The 21,466-nt window shown below is 54.3% G+C and overlaps 1 protein-coding gene across 2 annotated transcripts in view; it reads left to right on the top strand.

Annotated features, from left to right (window-relative positions):
- The first annotated feature begins 13,583 nt into the window (after positions 1–13,583).
- Positions 13,584–21,466, top strand: part of ASB2 (ankyrin repeat and SOCS box containing 2) — a 48,340-nt gene continuing 40,457 nt past the window's right edge. For both annotated transcript variants that reach the window (XM_047794654.1, XM_047794655.1), the window contains exon 1: positions 13,584–13,909. The gene's annotated coding sequence lies outside the window, so the exon portion shown is untranslated. The remainder of the gene's footprint in view (positions 13,910–21,466) is intronic.

Genomic DNA, 21,466 nt, shown 5'->3' with positions numbered 1-21,466 from the left:
ATAGCACCCACCACCTTCCTGGGAAATGCGGGTGGGTGTGCAGGGCGGGTCCTCCATGACACCCACTCCCACTGCCTCCTTCCTGGGTCCACCACCCTCCCTCTCCGCTGTGCAGAGTGGCTCCCCCTCCTCTGAGGGCCCAGAGTCACCCCAACCTTTTATCCACATATTTCCCAACAAACACCTCCCCCCCCGCTTTTTTTTCCTTTTAGGGCCACACCTGCGGCATATGGAGGTTCGCAGGCTAGGGGTCACATCGGAGCTACAGCTGCCGGCCTACACCACAGCCACAGCAATGCCAGATCCAAGCTGCATCTGTGACCTACGCCACAGCTTATGGCAATGTTGGATCCTTAACCCACTGAGCGTGGCCAGGGATTGAACCTGTATCCTCATGGATACTCATCAGGTTCATAACCCTCTGAGCCACGATGAGAACGGCAAGACCTCCCTCTTTATCTCTCTCTCCCAACCTCCCTCCCTCCATCCCTCCCCCTTGCTCCTGCCCTGCCACCCCCCCTCCCCCCAGTATACTTGCTCTAGGCTGGAGAAATGAAAGAAAGCTCCCAGGCTGCTCTCTGCCATGGGAGGCTACAATGAGGAGGCGGCCAGCGGCCTCCGAGCCAGCAAGCGGGCTCTCTCACCAGACATTGGATCTGTCGGCACCTTGATCTTGGTCTTCCAGCCTCCAGAGTTCGGAAACTTGCAGGTGATGCCAAACTTTAAGTATGGACCCTCGGCCGCTGACCGAGAAGCAGAGCTACCCATCCACCTGGAAGGCTGAACTTGGACAGATGAGTGAGGAGAATAAGGGTCCATTTTTGGTGGCCCCAAAGAAAACCAAATCATCTCTCCATGGGTGGCCCTGCTGCACTCCGAGCACTCAGCTAGGCCTGCAGAGCTTTCCTGGTCCAGTGCCGCCCGGCTCCTGCAGCCCCATGTCTGCCCTTCCCCCACCCTGTAGTCCAGCCATGTCCATATCCTATTGTGGCCCAGCTGGCACTGCCTACAAGGCCATGGGCTTCAAGGCCACGGGCCTTGGCTCATGCTGTGCCTGCTGCCTGGGATGCCCTGCAGCCACCTGTGCACAGACAAGCTTCATCTGCCCAGACCCAGGGCTACCTGTTCCTCCTTTGCTGGAAGGCCTGCCCAGCCCCCGCTCGGACCCCTCCCCCTCCTCCCTGCCCCCGGCTGTGCCTTCCCAGGCTGTGCCTCCCCGTAGGCAGGGGTTCTGCATCCCAGCAGCTGACACTGCTTCTGGCTCTTAATTGGGCTCATGGCATTTAGTTTGTGCCTTGAGGATAAAAATAGCAATCATTACAGTTATTGAGCCCTGGCCTCGAGCAGCCCTAGACCTTCTCATTTAAGCCTCATGCAGCCCCAGGAGGAAGGTACTAGTTATGGACTTACAGGTGATGAGACCCCCAGGCCGGAGAAGGACTGAGCCACCCTCCCAGCGGCTGTGCTCAGCAGACCACATGGCGCACCTGCTCTAACCCCACACCAGCTGCTCCACCGAACCTGCCCAAAGGGCAGAGGGAAAGGGCATTGCAGATCCAGAGCCAGGGTCCAATGCAGCCCAGGGCAGAGGGTGGAGCGAGGGTGGCGGCGGGGAGAGAATGAGGCTGCGAGGACTCAGAGGTCCTACCAAGGGCCTGGGAGGCCCGCGTCCCATGAGCCAGGAGCCACATGTCCCCAGGGGGACGCAGCTCTCAGCCCAACAGGCACCAGGCCACATGAGTCAGAAACCAGGCCACTGGGCGTTATCTTCAGGCCACAACAGTCCCTCTCCCGGGACATGTGGCATAACAGACACCTGATCCGTTAGGCCAGGCTTCGCTGCTAAATATAAGCCCGGAGGGAAGGCAGGCCTGAGGGGCCACCCATGGGCCCTGCCTCAACAAGGAGGCTCAGCCCTCATCCCAGGAGCCCAGGGGCTGGCAGACGTCCCCCTGAGCACAACCCCGGCTGCTGGCAGGCGCTCCGGGCACCGAGGTCACAGGCTCCTCAGTGGCCAGGCCAGGAGCGATGACTGTGCAGTTTGGAGGGGATGCTAGGCTGACAGCAGTGGCACCAGGAAAACGGGGAAGGATGGGAGGAAGGGAAAGAACAGACAGAGAGAGGAAGACTTTTAAGCAATCTGAACATGAAACTGACCACACTAACGGCCTGAACCCAGCCAGAACCCCAATTGGCACTTGAACCCATGTGTCAGGACTCGAACCCAACCTAAAGCCAGATTGGGACTCGAACCCAGGGTTTTAAATTAGAATCACTCACCCTGCATCTGGACTCACTGAGGTTCAGGTCCTTCACGCCTCTGTGCGAAGGAATTCAGCGAGAGACAAAGTGATGGGCCAGAAATAGATTTATTAGGATAGGATGCTTGTGAGAGATGCAAGCGGGCAGGCACGGAAGCTCTGCCCCAAGGATCTGGCGGGGGGGGGGGGGGGGGGGGGGGGGGGGGGGGGGCCTACAGTTTTATCAGCCAAGGGGAGTGGGGGTGGGAAAAGCCCCCCCTTCCTTTCTGGGAGAAGCAGCTCCTCCTTGGCACCTGGTAAGGTGTGTATTCAAATGAGCAGAAGGGCGGTCCTCAAACTCCTGCCTTTGGTCTGAACCTGAAAGCAGGCCCCATTCCATCCCCACCCAACCACCTGAGGCAAAAATTCTCGTGCTCCCACTAGTCAGTCAAGCCAGCCAGCCTCGTTCTGATGGCTGTTTTGAGTGATTTATTAACTTAACAGTGATCTCCCAAAGCCCCCTAGATTTCCTTTTCCATCCGTGATCCTCTGCAATCCACAGGGACTTCTACAACCACCGGTGCCGCTGCATCCCTATCAAACACACGCACCCAGAATATTAACTCTTGCCCCCGTATTAGCGGAGGGAACTGGGAGATAGATGAATCTCAAAGCCTCCATCTCCTTCTCTGTGAAATGGCCACATCTGCTCCTGAGGACTGGCTGAGACCACAAACGCCCAGGCTTTTCCAGCCCTCGCCTCCCTGACTCCACGGTCCACTCACCCCAGGGGTCCCCGAGGGCCTCGGGGAGGGTCGGCCTCAGTGGGGACGTTCATGTGGGGGTCGGGTGGGGAGAGTCCTGCGCAAACAGGCGCAGTAACTGAACTCTGCCCAAGAGCTAGTTATTTTGAAACGATGTGTAATAGGAGGTTGAATCCCAGGATTCAGGGGCTCCTCTGGAATCATTGCTATCCCATTTTTTATTTATGGCTCTGAAAATATTGAAGGAGGCTTGATTTGCATTCCAGCTGATTTACGGTTAGAATGCTTCTTCTTGGAGTGCAAAGAGATGTGGGTGGGCAATTTATAGCTCCTCATTCTGGTTTCAGAGGTGCTCAGAGTCTGGAGCAGGTTGCATTCCTTTTCTTTTTCTTTTGTATTTTTACGGCCACACCTGCGGCGTGTGGAAGTCCCCAGGCCAGGGGGTTGAATCAGAGCTACAGCTGCTGGCCTACACCACAGCCACAGCAACGCCGGATGCAAGCCGCATCTGCGACCTACACCACAGCTCACGGCAAGGCCGGATCCTCAACCCAGTGAGTGAGGCCAGGGATCAAACCCACTTCCTCATGGATACTAGTGAGGTTCTTAACCTGCTGAGCCACAACGGGAACTCCTTGGGGGCTGTATTCTTAACAGCTCACAGGTCAGAGCCTTCCTTCTTTTCTCAGGGCTCCAGAGAGGGGAAAGATTTGCATAGGATCATATAGAACTTTCCAGAAGGGCTAAGACCAGCACGCTGGCGGCCAGGCATGAGCTCTTTCCAAGGTGCCAGGTCCTTCTCACGGCACAGTGTGTACCTATACGTGAGCACCAAAAAAGGGAGAGATCTATGTTTTTAGGAAACAAGAGACTTTGACAGTTACTGACTATTTTCATAAGACTAGTTCATTTGCCAACTGTCCTGCCAACTGGTGGATTCAGTTTGCCTCTTTCCTTCACTTAAAGAATGTAAGCTACGCGTGTGGGGTGTACATGTGATCTAAGTGTCACCGTTTGTGTGTGTGTGTGTGTGTGTGTGTGTGTGTGTGTCTATCTGTCTGTCTGTCTCTGTCTGAATGCTGTGGCATAGATCGCAGCCCTGGCTCAGATTCGATCCCTGGCCAGGGAACTCTGTATGCCACGGGGCGGCCAAAAGAGAAAAAAATCTGACATTTCTAAGTCTTCATTCTTTTTTTTTTTTTTTTTTGTCTTTTATGGCCGCACCCACAGCATACGGAGTTTCCCAGGTTAGGGATCGAATTAGAGCTGCAGCTGCTGGCCTACACCACAGCCGCAGCGACGCTGGATCCAAACTGCGTCTGTGAGCTACACCACAGCTCACAGCAGTGCCAAATCCTTAACCCACTGAGTGAGGCCAGGGATGGAACCCATGTCCTCATGGGTACTAGTCAGATTCGTTAACCACTGAGCCAAGACGGGAACTCCCCTAGGTCTTTATTCTAAGGGATGTTTATACACTAGCTGCCCCTTATCCATGGAGCATGCGTTCCAAGGCCCTCAGTAGACACCTGAAGTCGTGGGTGGTACCAAGTCTTACATACACTGCTTTTTCCTATACATAATACCTATGATAAAGTTTAATTTATAAATTAGGAACAGTAAGAGGTTAACAGCAGTAATAAATAATAAAATAGAACAATGATAACAATACACTGTAATAAAAGTTATGCAAATGTGGTCTTTCTTTCTCTCTCGAAACATCTACCGTACAAATGTAATGCCTTTTCCCTGTTAACTAAGCACTCATCACACACTGTACCTATAACGTCTGTAGTCTGCAATTCAACAGCAACACTGGCACCAATTTCTTTTTTCTTCTTTGCAGTCTCACGGACAGAAGATTTATTCCTAGCAACCACAGCATATAATTTCTTTTATTTCCCCGTGAATTTGTGAGCTTTCGCCTTTCTACTTAAAAGAAGCTCTGCACGGCTTCTCTTCGGCAGATCTGAATTGCCAGCATCAAGGCGCTTGCGCTTTGGGCCCATATAATAAAGTAAGACGGTTACTTGAATACAAGCACTGTGATACCTCGACGGTCGATCAGATAACAGAGACGGTCACTCAGTGACCAATGGCCGGGATGCGCCAGACAAAGGGCTGATTCATGTCCCAGGCAGGAGGGAGTAGGACAGCATGAGATTTCATCATGCTACTCAGAACAGCTTGCAATTTCAAACTTAGGAATTGTTTATGTCTGGAATTTTCCATTTAACATCTTTGGACTGCAGTTGACCGAGGGTAACGGAAATTGTGGAAAGCAAAACCGAGGCTAAGGTGGGAGTGACTGCTGTTCATAACATTTAATCCCTGCCACCTTCCTATGAGGCATGTCATTCCCCGCCCCCCTCATCATATAGATCAGAAAGCCAGGGCTCAGAGAGGTTAAGTGAGTTGTTCAAAGTCACACAGCTAGCAAGTGGTGGAGCTGACAAGTAACTCCAGGCTCTTGGTTCTTAGCCACTGGGCTCCTCAAGGGCGGTCTGGGCCAGTGGCTTTACAAGGGAGTCTGTGCTGGGAGTGGCCCCTGCCTGACCTCCTGGAGTGGGAACAAGGAAGCACAATGACACTGACACCCAAATTGCCTGTGCTGGAAGCCTCAGCTTGTGTCTGGGGTTTGCGGTCTATTTCAAACTCTCCCTACCCCCAAAGCATTTCTGGAAGTCTCCAGGGGGCAGCAGGCATCGTAAATGTGCCCATGAGGACGTCCGACCTGCCTTCGGGGACCCTCCCCCTCTGCGGTGGTGCAGTTCCTGCCAGGTTGCCCAGCAACTTGGGTTTTAGGGTCAAGGGCATCAACCGTTATGGCTGCACCCTAAGCGTGAGAGGGCGTTGCAGAAAAACAGAACAAGTTGCTGGAAGCTGTGGCTTCTGCAAAGCCTTGGCGAGGCTCTTTCACACTCCAGGCTCAGTTTCCCTTTTTTCAGGAAAAGGACGCTGGAGCAGAGGAACCCCGAGGACCTTCTGTTCTGACACTTCTTCCTCTGCTCTTTCGGTTCCCGAGGGACAGAGGTAGTATGGGTGGAGGTGTCCCCATCACCAAGGGCAGCCAAGTCCCAGGAGGGTTCGGGTTCCCCCATCCTGGATAACAACTCCCTCCCGGGCTGGCCAGACAAGTGCTGGGACCCCTGGCGAGGCTGGTAAATGGGGGCATCTGCCTCGCTTCCCACCCCCAGGAAAGTGGGATGCCCCATCTGCCTGCCTCCTCCTCAGCCCCACCTCCCACCCAGAACCCAGGGCCCCTGCATCACAGCAAGCCCAGGCCCCTCCTCCCAGTGCCAGGTCTGGCTGACCGCTCTGTGGTGTCACATCCCTGGCCACTTTGCATTCCCCAAGCAGCAAGGCTGAGGTGAAGCCATCAGCTGCCCTTCAGCTGGCTGGCCTGCAGAGATGCCAAACAGGTGACAGCTGCATTTCTGGAGCGGCCACTTTTGCTGCCTGTGAGATCTGCCTCCAGATTGGCTGGCTAGGGACGGAATACGAGAGGCACCTGCCCTCCCCACTCCGCTGCAGTTATGGAGGGAACGGCTGCACCACCTGGCTTCGGCTCTGTCCGGATGGTGTTGGGCTGGCCAGGAGCTGCTGCCTCCAGCCGGAAGTGCAGCGTCTGACACAGCCTGGCTCATCCTGGGTCTGGAGGGTGGGCCTGCTGCCTGCTGCCTGCTGGTCCTGGTTGGGAGATGCCTTTCTCCCTTTTGCTAAAGACAATAGAGGGATCCCAGCTCTGCTCGGAACATGTTTATGTTCATGGAAAAACTGTTTCCAGCAGCTAACAAAGCTAACTTGAGTTCCCAGGGGTGACTCAGGCGTGGTGAGATCCAGCCCTGGAGGGGGGCCAGCAGCCTCCAGGATGGGCCAGTCCAAGGCCCACTGGTCAGCTGAGCCAACCTGAGCCATGGGAGATGTCCTCCCCTGTACCTCTCCCCTCTAGGTGGAGGGGCGTTGGGGAGAGGGAGGTGGCTCATGGAGGAGCCTCCCCTGGGCCTGGGCGCTGGGAGGGCTGTTTGAACCCTGGGGTCTCTCTCTCTTTTTTCCCTTTTTACAGCCCCACCTGCAGCATATGGAAGTTCCCAGGCTAGGGGTCAAATTTGAGCTATAGCTGCCAGCCTACACCACAACCACAACAACACCAGATCTGAGCCGCATCTGTAGCCTACACCACAGCTTGTGGCAATTCCGGATCCTTAATCCACTGAGCAAGGCCGAGGATTGAACCCTCGTCCTCACGGAGACTAATTGGGTGCTTACCCCACTGAGCCGCAATGGGCGCTCCCCTGGGATCTCATTTACTCCTCTAACAGCCATGGGAGAGAAGACTCATTGCTCTCCTATTCTCTGAAAGTGAAACGGAGGTTCAGAGAGGCCCAGGGCCTTGCGCAGCAAGCGAGGGATGGGCAGGGATAATCCGCCTCTGGTGCGCGGGCCAGAAACTGGGCAGGGCGGTGTTCACGCGGATTGCGCGTGGGTGGCGTCTCCACATGGAAGATACTGTCCGCACAGGGCTGACCCAGCAAGTCCCCAGTGGGCCATCCTCCAGGGAAAGACACTCCTTAGAGAAATTCAGCGCTCCCAGAGGATGGTCCTGGTAGGTCCCGTCGTGGCTCAGCAGTAATGAGCCCAACGAGCATCCATGAGATGTGTGTTCGATCCCTGGCCTCGCTCAGTGGGCTAAGGATCCAGCGTTGCCGTGAGCTGTGGTGTAGGTTGCGGACTTGGCTTGGATCCCGAGTGGCTGTGGCTGTGGTGTAGGCCGGCAGCTACAGCTCTGATTCGACCCCAGCCCAGGAACTTGCGTGTGCCGGGGGTGCGGCTCTGAAAAGACCAAAAATAAACAAACAAACAAACAAACAGAAAGAAAGAAAGAAAGAAAGAAAAAAAAAAAAGAACTCCTGCTGCAGATGGCTCAACACCCCACAGGAACCCGGGAGTCGGGGGAGCTGACATTGCCCTTCTTCCCTGGGCGGGTGAGCTCTGCCTCTGGCAGAGGGTGGTGGGCGATTTGTGGGGCCGGGGTGAGCTTTAGAGCAGGGAGCTGTGAGGCTGGCTGAGGCCGGTGGCCCTGCCCTTTCTTTCTGTCCTGCTGGTCTGTCCAGACCACTGCAGTCATGGCTCAGGAAGGTCCTGGCCGGCTGCAAAGAGCCCAGGGTCCGGTGATGGAGTTTGTGCTCCGTGGCTGCTAATGTGACGGAATCCCTTACGAGACGCCACTGCTCCTCCCTCTCTGGGCACGTGTGCTGTCGGAGGGAGCAGGGCCAGGGTCGGGCAGCCCTTTGCCCGTCCTCGGGGACCTGCTGGATGGTGATGCCTCATCCCAGTGGGTGTCACCTCCACATCCAGGGTGTCAGTGGGGGTGAGGCTGACCTGACTGCCCTCCCATCCCAGGGGTGAGGGGGACGCCCTCCCTCCACTCTCTGGGAATGAGAGGATGGGCTTTCCCTCCCTGGGGTTTGCTTTGCCCCTGAGCTGGGAGGTTGAGGGGAGCCAGGTTGTTCCAGGAAGGCGCTGCCGGTTGACTACGGTCCAGAGGGCACAGTGCCCATTGTTACCGAAAGGAAGCGGGTGGGGACCTCTCTCTGCCCTCTCCTGGCCCCCTCCTTCCTTCCTATAGATGTGGCCTCCCTCCCTCCTCCCTCCCTCCTCTCCCCCCCCCCCCCCGCTCCCTCCTCTCTCCCCCCTCCCTCCCTCCGTCCTCCCCTCCCTCCCTCCCAGGACTGGGGCCTTCGTCTGCCCTCCCCAAGCCCTGCCCGCTGCCCTCTGTCCTCTCCACCCCAGAGCTCTGCCCAGGGTGTGAATCTGACTCTTGTCTGTCCCTCTTCATCTCTTGAAACTAAAATAAACTGCTATGGAGAGGCAGCCAGGGCTGGGGGCCAGGACGCCAAGGCCGCAGGGGTGCTTATTTTAGCGGATGATGTCCCATCACCGGGTCAGAGCTGTCCCAGGAGTCGGCACTGACCCGCACCCCAGCTCCCACCCCCTCCCCCGTCCCTGGCTCTTCCTCTCCCCTGACTCTTTCTCTCCGTAGCTGTCCTACAGAAAACAGGCTGAGACTGACTCTCTCTCTCTCTCTCTGGTCCCTACTAGGTATGGGGCTCCATGAACTGCCGCCCTCCCCCCAACCTTACTCATTGAATTCAGATGAAAATAAACATGAAGGGAAGCCTGAAAAGGAGAGGTCTCATGCGTGCATGCGTGCGTGCGTGCGTGCGTGCATGCGTGTGTGTGTGTGTGCGTGCGTGCGTGCGTGTGTGTGGCCAAAAGCCGGAAAGAGGCTGGCAGACATGCCACAGCCCTCCCCAGTTTAGACCCAGGAGCTGCATGGCTTGAGTGTGAACACATAGGGCAGCAGTCATTTAGTGATCACTGACTATGTGCCAGGCACTGTTGTAGGCACGGACACGTAGCAGTGAACAGAAAGAATATTTCAGGTGGGACAGACAGGCAATGAACAAATGACAAATACTAAGTAATAGGTGAGGGGGGTGAGTAGCACTATGGGGAAAAATGAAGCCGTGGGGGTGGGGCGCTAGACCGGGAGGAGGGGAGACTCCCTGGAGGATGGGGGAGTGGAACCCTCCTGGTGCCCTGGGTGGGCCTGGGGGCTTTCTTCCTGATGGTCACAGCAGGTTGACCAGTTGTTTGGTTTCTGCCTCTGACTCTCTCCCCCATTTAGCCCTTTCTGTCCCCATAAAAACCCTCCCTGGAGGACTCTTTCACAAGGACTACCTCCAGGGCCTTGTACGAAGCCTCCAGAGATCACTGGGCCCAGGGCTTTTCAGATGCTTGTGTCATTTGTAATCAGGGACAGGTAAATTAAACTGCAATGAGTCACCACTGTTGCCCAGCAGAATGCGTCATGTGGGAGTCCCTGTTTCGGCTCAGCGATAGTGAACCCGACTGGTATCCATGAGGATGTGGGTTCGATTCCTGGCCTTGCTCAGTGCGTTAAGGATCCGGCATTGCTCTGAGCTGTGGTGCAGATCACAGACTTGGCTCATGTCCCATGTTGCTGTGGCTGTGGCATAGGCTGGCAGTTCTCCTAGCCTGGGAACTTCCATATGCCCTAAAAAGCAAAAAAAAAAAAAAAAAAAAAAAGAAGAGGAGGAAGAAAGAGAAGGAGAAAAAGAAGGAGAAGGAGGGATAATATGGAAAAGACGGAAAATCCAAGTGTTGGCAAGGAGATGGAGCAATTGTAACTCTGACACATGGCCGAGGGGAATGCTGGTACAACAACTTTGGAAAATGGGCAGTGTTCCTAAAGCCGAACACCTGCTGACTCACTGACCCAGTGATTCCTGTCTTAGGTGTCGACCCAGCAGAAATGCGCATGGATATTCACCAAAGGACATGTTCTAGAATGTTCACAGCTACACTATTCATAATAGGCGAAAACTAGGTACCACTCAAAGGTCCATCAGCAGTAGACTGGATCGGCCATGATATCTTCACAGCATGGAAGACTACACAGCAATGAGAAAGAACAATCCTTACCTACATAAAGCAACATGGACAGACCTCAGGTTCTACTGTTCAGGTGTGACTCCACTCCTAAGACCTTCAAAACAACCTGAGCTGTAAGCCATCAGGAGAGTGGTCACCCTTGGCAGGAGGTGGTGGGTGGTGATATTAAGATGGGTTTGGGGAGCAAAAGGGGGCTTCTAGGGTGCCCATGGCATTCTCTCTTTGATGTGTCTGTTTGTAAAAACTGATTGGTGTGCTTTTCTGTGGGTTTATTACACTTTAATGAAAATTTTTTAAGAATCAGTGCTGTTCAGGCCTTGCCTCCAATGAATTAAATCCGAATCTCTGGGGTAGAGGCAGGCATGGCTAAGTTTAGAAGGATTCTAATGTGCGGTTGAGGTTGAGAATCACTGAATTGGCCAACACATTCATTGTGGAGGTGAGTGATATCAGAAGACAGGCCACCCTGCGTCTCAGGCTCTGTGACCTTTATCTGCAGCATCAAGCTTCCCAGGTGGGATGCGTGGAGAACCAGGGGAACAGCAAGCACTCACCGATTTATATGCCTTGCCTTATGGGGCTCGTTCTGCCCCAATGTTTGAATTCTTCCTTACATGGGGGAGTGTGGCTAAAAGCATTGGTGTTTGTGTTAGGCAGATGTCTTTCAGATCACTAAACCATCACGTACATTTACAGGTTGTGGGATTATGGACAGACTCTTCAGCCTCTTGGAGCCTCAGTTTTCTCATCTGTGAAATAGGGTGACCATAGCCCTTGCTGGGAAGTTTGTGTAAGTTTAGCTGGAAGGTGTCATGAGTTGGTCAAAGTGTGCCTGGCCAGCCGTGTGCCCTGCTGTTCCCCTGTCCCTAGTCCACTTTCTGTCCCCTATAATGATTCACCCACTATTTGGGCTCTTAATTTTCAGAAGCTGAGGGCAGGCCCAGGCAACAGGATCTGGAGAAGGTTTCTCCAGCTTTCTGGACTACAAGAGATTTGTCTGGATTGGAGGGAGAGGTGAGGCAGATGACCACCTGAGAGGGGCCCCTGTGCCTGCCCATGGCCCACCCCTCTTGGGCCAAATCTGAAACTGATGGCATTAACAGCCTGAACCCAGCCAGAACACAGACTGGGACTTGAACCCACGTGTCAGGACTCGAATCCAGCCTAAATCCAGATTGAGACTCGAACCCAACCTAAAGCCACATTGGGACTCGAACCCAGGGTTTTAAATTAGAATCACTCACCCTGCATCTGGACTCACTGAGGTTCAGGTCCTTCATGCCTCTGTGCAAAGGAATTCAGCGAGAGACAAAGTGATGGGCCAGAAATAGATTTATTAGGATAGGATGCTTGTGAGAGATGCAAGCGGGCAGGCACGGAAGCTCTGCCCCAAGGATCTGGCGGGGGGGGCTACAGTTTTATCAGCCAAGGGGAGTGGGGGTGGGAAAAGCCCCCCCTTCCTTTCTGGGAGAAGCAGCTCCTCCTTGGCACCTGGTAAGGTGTGTATTCAAATGAGCAGAAGGGTGGTCCTCAAACTCCTGCCTTTGGTCTGAACCTGAAAGCAGGCCCCTTCCCATCCCCACCCAACCACCTGAGGCAATTCTCAAGGCTCCACTGATGAGGCAAACCTGCCTTGTGCTGATGGCTTTTTTGAGCAATTTATTTCCTTACAGCCATCTCCCAGTGTCCCCTAGGTTTCCCATGTTATCTGGGGTCCTTTACTGGGACTTCTGCGACTACCTGTGTCTACTCCATTTCTATCAAATCTAGGGTCTGTGACACAGGGAAGCAGAGGAATCTATGGCCCACGTCTGGCAGGGATTCCAAGGAAGGAGCAAGACCCCAGAGACACTCCATCGAGTTTGCTAGAACGTCTTCCTGCTGAGAAAAGTCCCTGAACCTTTAAGAGCCCTGGACAGCCCAGCCCTTCACGGCCCATGGTCTGGGAGGGGCTAAACCGGAGCAGAGCCTGTGCGGCCACCAGCCACAGGGGCCTGGAGGGCTGTCCCCGTGGGGGCGATGTGAGTAGCCGGAGGACAGCCTGGGACTGTGTCCTCCTGTCCTCCACCCTGGGTCAGACCTCCAGAACCCTGACCCGACCGCAGAGATAAAACTCACTGAGATTTATTTCCAGAAGGGACTTGCAAAGTGAGCCTAAGGGCATCCTGAAGCTCTCCTGAGTTTGTGTCGATAGGAAATTACATTATGAGGGGTCGCAAATCCAACATCCTGCAAGGCGAAGGGGCCTTTAAAATGTTCTCCCATTTAATGTGTGCAAGTAGGACCGGGTCATTTTGTTGTACAGCAGGAATGACCACAGCCTTGTAAATTAACTCTACTTCAATAAAACTTAAAAAAAAATGATTCCCCATTTAGAGGCGTAGACCAAGTGGCATTTCCAGGCCACCCCCACCCCACCCCCCATCCCCCACCGCCCCTGACTCTCTAGCATGAGATCTGAATACAGATGAGGGCCTGTAGGCACCTGTCTTCCCACGTGCTCAGTGCGTGTGGTGGTATGTGTGTTGTCTTTGCCACCGGAGGCTGACATTTTCCGCACTGCATGAGTTCCAGAACCTTCTTCCCTGGCTTCTGCAGTGGGCATCTGCCAGGGCTTGCCCGCGTGCTCATTTGTTTGTTTGTGGCCCTGCCTGTTGTAGCTCCAGCCCCACCTCATAGCATCCAGCAGCCGGATTCTGTACATCCCACACAAGACTCCGCCACCTGCTCCAGGCTCAGCGATGTCTGCAAAGGCCCTTACGCCAAACCCTTTCGTCCCCGCGTCCCTCTCATTCAGCCCATTTTCCTCCCAGCTGTCCTGCTCTGTCTCCCTCCTTCTCGGCTCCCTCCCAGCTTCCCTGCCTCCCCTCCTTTCTCTCTTCCCACTTTTCCTCTTTTCTCTCCATTCCCTTCCCTCCTCCTCTCTCCCACGCCTGCTTCCTCCCCTGCTCTTGGGTCTTTATCTGCCAGCTCTGTGTCCCTCCTTCTCTCACCCTCTGCATCTCTCTCCTCTCTCGCTCCCTCCTGGGGAGATCCAGAAACATACCCATATATGGCCTCCATGTCAAGGATCACAACTGATGACGTCACGGGAGGGCCAAAGCTCCGAGATGCTGTCTGAAGTCAAGTCCGCAATTGATGTGCCTGGGAGGGACCAGCATCGCCGCTCCCTCGGTGCGAGCTTTAAACAGGAAATCTGAGATTCAGAACATCTTATAGTTTGGCTTGCCATCGCTGGTCATGCGGTGGGCCCGAAATAAACTCCCTGCTTCAAAGGAGAGTGTTTTGGAATTGCCTGGCAGAGCAGCCAGAAGCCCAGGGCCAGGGCAGAAGGAAAACTCAGGAAGCATGTTCTGAATTAAGACACTCTCCAGAAAAATCTTTTTTATTATCCCTGAACTGTACCCTTGTTTCAGAGCCTAACAGGTAATGCATGCTTTCAACCTTCTTATAGAGAAAGATTGCTTGGCTGGCTGGGACTTAACTGCTGTGGTGCCTACTTGTACCTTCTTAAGAGGCAAGCCATGATCTCGCATCTGCCTCTCTTCTATCCTCCTGAGTTATGAAGCAGGCTGGTGACTTTGCCTTGGGATCTGGGGGACATAAAATCTGCTGTTTGCAAGTACTTACCCAATCTTCTGGAGGAGTCTTGCTCAGAATACCACTCGGCTGTGCACGTCTAAAAATGGAAATGCAAAAGGGGTATCAATGATGCTATTGTTGGTTCCATAGGCCTTGGGCAATGTCTGTGTCAGACAAACGACTTTCAGAAATGCTTTTAGGTTGAGTGAATAGATATTCTCATTCTTGGGGGCGTCAATTCCATGCGTCATTTATGGGGCCTCCGTGTGGGCAGTAGTGGGGGGAGGGGAGAGCAACTTTGGCCACCATGGGCTGTACCTGCAATGACTTGAGGTTGGCAAGAGGGAATCGAAAACTATGACACTGTTAAAAACTATGACACTGTGTAAAGAATGAGAAATGTTTTGTGGGAAGGCAGAGATGCAGGAATACCTCGTGGGTGCTTGTGTGTGTGTGTGTGTGTGTGTGTGTGTGTGTGTGTGTGTGTAAGCATGAGGACATATTCAAGGAGTTGATTGCCTTTTGAAAGTATGGATGGATATTATCAGGTGGGCGGAGGGGCAAGGGACCTCCAGGTGGAGGGGCGGCTCAGGCAAAGGCAGGCAAGCCAGGGCAGATCTGGGGTGATGCTGAGCAGTGCAGGGTGGCTCCAGCAAAGGGTCATGAGGTGAGAAGTGGGGGTGACCCTGGGAGGGGAAGCTGGGGGGCTAGAGGAGGGGATGCAGCTCCCACCAGGCCAGGCAAGAAGAAGAAGTTGAAACATTTTCCGGTTGCTTTTGAGCAGAGGAGGGGCTGGCGGGATTCAGGCAGCTCCTCAGGAAGCCCAGCAATGGCCTGGAATGAGGAGGCAAGGAGGCAGCGACCTTTAGGGAGGACAGGTGAGGGGTTAAGACCTGAGTCTGGGCAGAGGCCAAGGATGGAAGAGTTCCCATCACCGAAGGGACAGCTGGCTCGTGCGTGAGGCAGGGGGCTGAGGGAGTTCACAGGGGTCCAGGCAGAGCCTGCGGGGCCAGCCCACCAGCCGCAGGGGAGCCCTGGGGCTGCGTGCAGGGAGGCCGCCCGGGGGCAGCTGCAGTCACTTCCAGAACAGTTGGATGGGTCCTGACAGCTGGTGGCAGGCCTGTTTACAGCACAGCCTCCTCCAGGAGCTGGTGGCGCCTCCACCTGGCATCCTTCTGGTTTGCATCACCCAGTTTTGCACAAACAGGCCAGGCCTTGAGTGCGTCATGGCAGGGGAGGCAGCGGCAGGGGCGGGGTGGGGGGGGCACCCTCTGCTTCCTCTTTGCTGTGGGCAGCTGTGATCTACCCATGATGATCTTACAATGAATAGCATGGTTGATATCCGTGAGCATTTACTATGAGCCAGGCCCTGGGCCCAGGGCTTGTGCGGTTCCTCTCACTGACCTCCTGGGCATCGAAAGTTAGAGCTGATCATGCCTCCCATTTTCCAGATGTGGAAGCTGAGGTCCCGAGAGCTTAAGTAAGGGTCTCGGCTAAAGCTGGACAGCTAGCATGTCTTGGAGTCGGGAAACAAATCCTGGCCTCTCGGCTTGCTGGCTTCCAGGGCCCATAGTCTAAGCTCCGGTCTCTGGGGCCTCCCAGGGGAGCGGCACTGTGGTAAACAGACCCGTCCTGGCACCGTCCAGACATCATATGGTGCCGTGTATTGTGGACAGGCTGCATCCAAGACAGTCTTCCCAAAGGAGGTGCACAGATATCTCTGGAGCCGCCCTATGTCCTTCCACTTATGGGTCAGGCTGCCTGGAGGAGGTGGCTGTCCCAGGACTTGTTTGCATCTTTAGTCTGCCCCCACTCAGCACCTCCTTTTGGACAGACTAAAACCTGAAAGGGTACATGAAGAATCTTTAAAAGCTTTGCGCTTGAAGGAAATATTTGGGGAGGTGGTGGTGATGTAGAAGTCGGGTGATTCTTTTTTTTTTTTTTTTGTCTTTTTAGGGCTGCACCTGCGGTATATGGAGGTTCCCAGGCTAGGGGTCGAATTGGAGCTGTAGCTGCCGGCCTATGCCAGAGGCACAGCAACACTAGATCCGAGCTGCATCTGCGACCTACACCACAGCTCACGGCAATGCCGGATCCTTAACCCACTGAACGAGGCCAGGGATCAAATCCGCTGCCTCATGATTCCTAGTCGGATTCATTTCTGCTGTGCTACGATGGGAACTCCAGTCAGGCGATTCTTAACCTACTTGAATTTTTTTAAAGAAAATGACACAGAGGGAAGAATGGAAAAAGGGAGGACAAGTAGATCAAGGAGAAGGAAAAGATTTAAATAAAGGCAGGAGAGAAAACCCAACAAAAACAGAAAAGGAGAAAGGGCCTAGCTGATCTGGGTGTGATCTTCCTAGCAGATTTGGGTGCGATGTTGACTGAAAGCCCTGTGTGTGGTTAGGCAGGCACCCTTGCCCCACCCGAGACTTCCTACTCTGAGGTCTGGAGTTAGAGCTTCCAGAACCTTCTGTCAGCCAGGGACCAGGATGAGGGAGGGTCCGTGTCCTCCAGGTGCCCAGAACAGGGCTGGGCAAGGCCACCCTTGGGCTGCAGAGAGGCGGGGCCGCAGCTGTCAGAGGTTCAGACCTGGCCCTGCAAGGCTGGCCCTTCTTTGCCCCCAGCCCAGGTGCCTGGCACAGGCAGCAAAGCCTGGCCTTGGCTGAGCCCTTGGCAGAAACTGGGGCCGGGGCCTAGAGTCCTGTGTCCAGACCTGGATGTGCCCGGCCAGGCGGGCTGGTTGCAGAGGCCAGCCTGGGGTCTGAGAGAGGGGCGGGCCCCTGCAGGTCCAAGAGGTGACAGACGGGCCCTCTGCCTGGGAGGCAGAGGTGAAGGTGACCCATGGGCCCAGAGGCTCAATAGCACGAGGCCCAAAGAGATGAAATGGAAACTTGGCTTTCATGGATGCTTTTCTTAGCTGGTGTTCATGGCACCCCCTCTGACTGCGGGCCTTTGGGCCCGTGTGGAATTTATGCTTCTCCTCGGAAAACAGATTTTTTTTTTTTTTAAATCTTTTTGCCTTTTCTAGGGCTGCTCCTGCAGCATATGGAGGTTCCCAGGCTAGGGGTCGAATCGGAGCTGTAGCCACCAGCCTACACCACAGCTCACGGCAACACCGGATCCTTAACCCACTGAACAAGGTCAGGGATTGAACCCGCAACCTCATGGTTCCTAGTCGGATTTGTTAACCACCGCGCCACCACGGGAACTCCGGAAAACGGAATATTTTCCACCACAAAACATGAAAGAGGGTTTTTCCCCCTTGTACTTTCTTCCTTGCTCTCTCCCTCTCACGTTCTCTCTCCTCCTGTTTGGGGGTAACTTCCTCAGTGTACACCGATAAATAAATAACTGCACAAGACTTGCCATTGGAGTCCCAGGCCACTGGTGAGAGATTTATTCTGACTTGGGTTAGCAAGCGCTGCTCAGCTCATTTCGGATGGGCTCTTGGTCTCCCTGGCATACAATGGGCACTGAGGGTCTGGGGGCGTGGTGGCATGGGAGCAGAACCAGCTCTGGACAGGTTCAAACTGCTGGCTGTCCGCTCCTACCTGGGTGACCCTGCGCCCATCATGCCCCGTCGCTAGGCCTCAGCTTCCCATCCTGGGCTGTGGTCTGATCCCCTCCTTAACCTCTAGCAACTTTGGCCCAACCTCAGAAACCTGAAGTCCTAGCACCCGAGGGAAGCCAGGAGCCGGTAAGCGGCATCAAAGCTTCTAGGATTAGCAGAGCTGGGAAGGGCTTTTAGCTTTGGATCCTGGATAAAAGGCTCGGATCCCAGCAGCTGTGAGGTCCTGGACACCAGCTGTCAGAGGCTTGTCGGCAGTGCAAAGGCCCACCCTGCGGCTTTGACGCGGGGCCCCTCTGAGGGCCACGCGAGGTGGCCTGGATTCCCCTCCCCCTCCCCCACAGCCAGCTCACGGCTCAGCCAGAGCAGAGATTTCCAAGGAACTAGCCCCTGGCCACTGCCCTAAGTATGCAGGGTCAGAGGGTCTGGTGAAAAGAGGAGCAGGCAGACTCTGTGCTGCTTACAATCTGGGCCTCAGGCTCTCCATCTGTGCAATGGGGAGACTCCTCCCCTCACTCCGGGGATTTTGAGAAGGTCAAATGGTGCCATGCATGAAACTGGCCAGGAAGCTGTGCAGGCACCCACAGCACCGGCCTTTTTTGTTTGTTTTTTGTTTTTTGTTTGGAAATATAGCTGATTTACAATATTTCGTTCAAAGGCTACAGCCAAGTGATTTATATAGGCATAGTCTTTGTCAGATATTTTTCCATTATAGGTTATTATACGATATTGAATACAGTCCCCTGTGCTCTGGAGAAGGGCCTTGTTGTTTATCTAGTTTATAAACAGCAGTGCGAGCAGCATCCCTTCTTATGCGTTAGGTTTTAAAGCCATAGGACTCAAGAAGGGGAGAGAAGGCTTTAAGGTTTTACAGCCACGAGCCCTCCAGCTGCAGGTGTTTCCTCAGGTTTCTTAGGACCCTTCTGGATCCTGGGGGAGCAGCCGATTAAAAGATAAGCTTTGATATAACTTATGAGGACCCTGGGGGACCAGGGAATAGCCCAGGCCAGTTCCTCACTGCCGCTTGCGGCCCCAGGCTGGCCAAGCAGCTAGTGTTTAGGATTTCCCTGGGCTAAGGGTCATGGCTCTGGGATAGATAAATAGATGGGTAGACAGATAGAGATAATTAATTATATATGTATGTTATGTATGTATGTATACACATATAAATAGATAATTATATACACATATAACGTATGTATGTATATACACATATATTTATGCACACATATAGTCTTTTTTTAGTATATATATAAACTTAGTCTTCAGTTTAACTTGGGCCTTTATTCAAACCTCACGAAATAACTGGAGGCTGTTGGTCACAGAGGAGGAGGGCTGAATGTAAAGTCAAAGATGCAGCCTCTGGTCTCTTCCTCGTCGGTTTCTCCCTGATGTGCCTCAGTTTCCTCATCCATAGAATGGGAACAACACCCTCATCTACCACGTGGCTCACACGGAACAACGTCCGTGAGAGCATAAATTAGCTGCGAGGGGAGGCATTAAGGCTGTGGTTCTCCCCGTGCTTGGTGCAGGGTCTGAGCCACAGTGCTTTGCACAAGAGGGAAACTGAGGAGTCCACGCTCATACCTAAAGCGTGCAAGTGGGCCCTGCCTGAAATACTCATCCAGCACTTAGTCTTTGTCATCACTTCTCCACGAACCAAGTGCGCCCTACATGTCCCCTGTTGTCATTTGTAGGCAGTCATCTTGCACATGAATTCGAACTCGGGGTTAGGAGGAGTGGGACAGGCTGTGGGTCTTTCCATGGCTCCTAGGACAGCAGGTGGTGCCAGCAGGAAGGAGGTGGCAGCAGGGGGGTTCTGGGAGCAGGGATTTGGAAGTGGAGGCCATGACCTTCCTGCACCGGGCTGGGACTGGGGAGGGCGTAGGGATTTCCCTCCGTCCCAAGCTCTGACCCCATTGCTGACCCCTGGGCAGGCTCAGCGGGGTCCCCTGGGGCTGCCGGGGACAGCCCAGGAGCTGATGCCCTAGCCTTCCTTCCTGACCACAGCTGTGGGGGGAAAGCTGCTCCCTGTGGCTCTCACTCTCGTTCTTTTTTATGCTTTTCATTTTTTAAATACTTTTTTTTTTTTTTAATGGCTGCATCCATGGCATATGGGAGTTCCTGGGCCAGGGACTGAATCTGAGCTGCAGCGGCAGATGGAATCTGACCTGAACTGCAGGTGCAGCAATGCTATATCCTTTAACCCGCAGTGTGGGGTGGGGAGCGAACTTACACCTCCGCAGCCACCTGAGCCTCTGCAGTTGGATGCTTTTTTTTTTTTGTCTTTTCAGGGCCACACCTGCGGCATATGGAAGTTTCCAGGAGGCTAGGGGTTGAGTCAGAGCTGCAGCTGCTGGCCTGCTCCACAGCCACAGCAACGCAGAGTCCGAGCCGCATCCGCGACCTACACCACAGCTCATAGCAGCAGTGGATCCTTAACCCACTGAGCAAGGCCAGGGATTGAACCCAAATCCTCATGGATGCTGGTCAGGTTCGTTACCACTGAGCCACTATGGGAACTCCTGCAGGTGGCTTCTTAGCCCTCTGTGCCGGCAGGAATGGCTCACTCTCCCTCTTTCTATTTTTATTTTATTTATTTATTTATTTATTTATTTTGCCTTTTCTAGGGCCTCTCCTGCGGCATATGGAGGTTCCCAGGCTAGTGGTCTAATCGGAGCTGTAGCCACCAGCCTACACCAGAGCCACAGCCACACCAGATCCAAGCCGCATCTGCAACCTACACCACAGCTCATGGCAACGCTGGATCCTTAACCCACAGAGCAAGGGCAGGGATCGAACCCACAACCTCATGGTTCCTGGTCGGATTCATTAACCACTGAGCCACGACGGGAACTCCAAACTCTCCCTCTTTCTAAATGGAGAATCCAGACTCCTCAGGCCAAGCCTCCTTGGAAACTGCCAGCTGGGAATATGCTTGGGTAACAGGGTCTCAGCAGGACCGGGTCAGAGCAGAGAATTGCAGCGTATCAGCAGCCCTGGACTAATGTTAGCAGATTTTCCCGGGTCGCTGGCCGCGTGCCGGGTGCCCTGTCCCGCGTTTACGTATATCACCTCGTACCTTTTATGTACCTTCATGTACGTGACCTCTGTGTTGTCACCTTTGTGGGCCAGCTGCTGTTATTATCTGCTTTTTACAGAGGGGTACAGTGAGGCAGAGGGGTGGGAGTAACCCGCTCCCATCACAGGCCCGCTGGGGGCAGAGCCGGGTTTGAACCCAGGCCATCAGAGCCCTGCGGCCGCGCTGTCTGCTGTGCCCAGTATCTTCTCATAATAGCTGTGCTTCCATGATTTGACCCATTTCATTCACCTGCCCATCCATTTATTAAACACCTACTGTGTACCTGGCCTTGGCTTCTGTCCCGGGGTTATGGCATGGATGTGACACAGTCCCGCTCTGTGGAAGTTTCTGGACTCTCTAGGGACACAGGCCCACAGCAGGCAGTTAGAGCGCTAGACTGTGAGGGGTGCCCTTGGAGGCAGCCCAGGATGCCTCGGCTGTCAAATCAGGGAGGTTTCCTGGCGGAGGAGCTGCGTGAAGTGGGTCTGGAAGGCTGGCTAGCCAGATAACGAGGCCAGGGAGGGATGGAAAGCGGCTTGTCTGGCTCTCACTTCTGACTCAGTGAGGGGCTAAGGGGGGGTTTGATGCCCTGGAGGATGATGGCCAGGCCCCTCCTAGCCCCCAACCCTCCCAGACAAGCCCCCCACTCCCCAGGTTGTGATAAGACATCCAGGAAACCTCCCTTCTGAGTGCAGCCCCACAAGCAGCCCAAGACCCCACCCCATCCAGGGAAGCCTGGCCCCAC

This window comes from Phacochoerus africanus, chromosome 9 (genome assembly GCF_016906955.1).
Source record: "Phacochoerus africanus isolate WHEZ1 chromosome 9, ROS_Pafr_v1, whole genome shotgun sequence".
NCBI lineage: Eukaryota > Metazoa > Chordata > Mammalia > Artiodactyla > Suidae > Phacochoerus > Phacochoerus africanus.
Note: the sequence above shows the minus strand (reverse complement) of the source record. Positions and strands in the feature narration are given on the sequence as shown.